Source organism: Colobus angolensis, unplaced genomic scaffold (assembly GCF_000951035.1).
Source record: "Colobus angolensis palliatus isolate OR3802 unplaced genomic scaffold, Cang.pa_1.0 Scaffold97, whole genome shotgun sequence".
Lineage (NCBI taxonomy): Eukaryota > Metazoa > Chordata > Mammalia > Primates > Cercopithecidae > Colobus > Colobus angolensis.
This window is the reverse complement of record NW_012123709.1, coordinates 8,633,571-8,636,797: the sequence shown is the minus strand read 5'-3', so window position 1 is coordinate 8,636,797 and position 3,227 is coordinate 8,633,571.

Here is a 3,227-nt window from a genome sequence, read left to right as displayed (position 1 = left end):
TTTTTTTTTTGAGACGGAGTCTCACTCTGTCACCCAGGCTGGGTGCGTGGTGCTATCCCGGCTCACTGCAACCTCCGCCTCCCAGATTCAAGCGATTCTCCTGCCTCATCCTCCTGAGTAGCTGGGATTACAGGCGCCCGCCACACATTCGGCTAATTTTTTAATATTTGTGGTAGAAACGGGGTTTCATCATGTTGGCCAGGCTGGTCTCCAAACTCCCGACCTCAGGTTATCCACCTGCCTCGGCCTCCCGGGGTGCTGGGATTGCAGGCATGAGCCAGCGCACACGACCCAATTTATTAATCAGAAAGGAACAGATCGTCCTGGCATGGCGGCTCACGCTTGTGATCCCAGGACTTGGGACTGCCGAGCGGGGCGGATCGCTTGAGCCTAGGGGTTAAGGCCGGCCTGGGCACCATGGTGAAATTGAGTCTCTGTTTTTTTGTTTTGTTTTGAGAGAGAGCTTCGCTCTTGTTGCCCAGGATGGAGTGCAGTGGCAGGGTCTCGGCTCCCCGCAGCCTCCGCCTCCACCTCCTGGTTTGGGTGGTTCTCCTGCCACAGCCTCCCGAGTGGCTGGGATTGCAGGCGTGAGCCACCACGCCCGACTAATTATGTGTCTATATATTTTTGTTGTTGTTGTTGTTGTGGTTTCTCCATGTTGCTCAGGCTAGTCTCAATGTTCTGACCTCAGGTTATCTGCCCGCCTCGGCCTCCCCGGGTGCTGGGATTGCAGGCCTGAGCCAGTCCCTAAGGCCCAATTTATTGATCAGACGGGAATAGATTGGCATGGCGTGGCGGATCACGCTTGGGATCCCAGGTCTTTGGAGGGCTGAGAGTGGCAGATTGCTTGAGCCTAGGAGTTCCAGACCGGCCCGGGCAACATGGGGAAACCTGGTCTCTCTCTCTTTCATTCTTGACGCGGAGTTTCGCTCTTGTTGCCCAGGCTGGAGTGCAGTGGCAGGGCCTCCGCTCCCTGCGGCCTCTGCCTCCTGGGTTTGGGTGGTTCTCTTGCCTCAGCCTCTTGAGTGACTGGGATTGCAGGCGTGAGCCACCATGCCCGGCTAGTTTTTTATTTTTTGTTGGTAGAGACTGGGATTCTCCATGTTGGTCGGGCTCTTGGTCTCCAGCTCCTCCCCTTGGGTGATCCACCGGCCTTGGCCTTCGGGGGTGCTGGTATTGCAGGCATGAGTCACCGAGTCTGGCCCCAAACCCGCTTTCAACGGAAAAACAAAAACCACAATGATGAGCAGGGCGTGGTGGCCCCCGGGGGTAGTCCCAGCTACTGTGAAGGCTGACGGAGGAGGATTGCTTGAGACCGGGGTGGAGGCGGCAGTGAGCCATGATGGCGCTGCTGCAGTCCAGACTGGGAAACAAGAGAGGGACTGTGTCTCAGGAAAAGGGAAAGGAAAAAAAAAGAAAAGAAAAAGTCAATAAAATGGCTAAATCAAGGAACAGCTTGACAGTATGTTATTGAGAGAAACAGAGGCAAAGGTTAGACACCAATGTTCACTTAATGGGAACTGCAGGTGTTCCCGGGACAGGAGGCTGCTACTTTTCCAAAAGAAATCTATTATTGAGAAAAAAAAAAAAGTAGGTTTGTTACAATATACAAACAACTAAACTTTATATAGCCAGGACCCTCTTCTAGCGCTGCTCTAAGCCTTTTCTTGCTCTGAAATAGCTACTATTGTTACCGCCATTGTAGAGAAAACAGATGCCAGAGGTGGTTGTGGAAGGACCACGGAAACTAACTATGAAATTGACTTGTGGCCGGGCGCGGTGGCTCAAGCCTGTAATCCCAGCACTTTGGGAGGCCGAGATGGGCGGATCACGAGGTCAGGAGATCGAGACCATCCTGGCTAACACAGTGAAACCCCGTCTCTACTAAAAAATACAAAAGAACTAGCTGGGCGAGGTGGCGGGCGCCTGTAGTCCCAGCTACTCGGGAGGCTGAGGCAGGAGAATGGCGTGAACCCGGGAGGCGGAGCTTGCAGTGAGCTAAGATCCGGCCACTGCACTCCAGCCCGGACGACAGAGCAAGACTCCGTCTCAAAAAAAAAAAAAAAAAAAAAGAAATTGACTTGTAAGTTTCCGACTGAAAGGTTCTTCCTGCTCTGCTCCTTACATTGCCACATTTTAGTTAACATCTCTCTTAAAATACTGGTCCTTTCTATATTTGGAGGGACTCCTCTTGCAGTTTCAAGTTTTTTCCTTGCACGAGGCATTTGGTCCTAAGATGACTTGCATTTTCTGTCAGTTTAAGTTTAGACATTGTTCAGTTAGGAATGTAAATATGAGCAAACAGGTATCTGATTGAAATAGATAACCTAGAAAAAATCACTTATGAGTAAGTCAAGAAAATGTGATCTCTGGATTTATGGCTATTTCCCGAATGTATTACTTTTTTGGTATTTAATGGCATTGTGAATATATTTATTTTTAAAAATTGTCTTCTACAGATACATATACGGTAATTAAAAAATGATATGATGTTTATAGGTTTTACTTCAAAATAATTCAGAGGAAGAAGGAATGTATATAAATGAAGTGGGAATATAAATGAAACAAAGCTGGCTGTGGCCAGGTGCAGTGGCTCACGTCTGTAATCCCAGCACTTTGGGAGGCCAAGGCAGGCGGATGACCTGAGGTCAGGAGTCCAAGACCAGCCTGGCCAACATGGTGAAACCACATCTCTAGTAAAAATACAAAAATTATCCGGATGTGCCAGGCACCTGTAATCCCAGCTACTCGGGAGGCTGAGGCAGGAGAACTGCTTGAACCTGGGAGGCAGAAGTTGCACTGAGCCAAGATGATGCCACTGCACTCCAGCCTGGGCAAACACAGCAAAACCCCACCTTTAAAAAACAAACAAAAAGCTGGCCATGCCATGAATGAAAAATTGTTGATGTGTATATGTAGGGCAATATTAATTATCTCAACTTTTTTTAGGTTTGAAACTTTTTATTGAACACACGCACACATACCTTGATAACATGGGCTACTTCCCCATTATTCTCATAGTAGCCTTCTGATTTTCACTTCATCTTCATTCTTGGAGAGTCTGGATATTTCTTTTATGGCAAGTTCAAGTATATCTTGGCAAGGACTATCCAGCATGTCTATTTTATGAGAGAGGGTTTGCAGAGTACCTACTCAGCCATATTATCAGAAACAGAAATATTTTCCAGACTCTGTTCCTGTCCTGTTTTAGATTTTTTAAGTTCCAA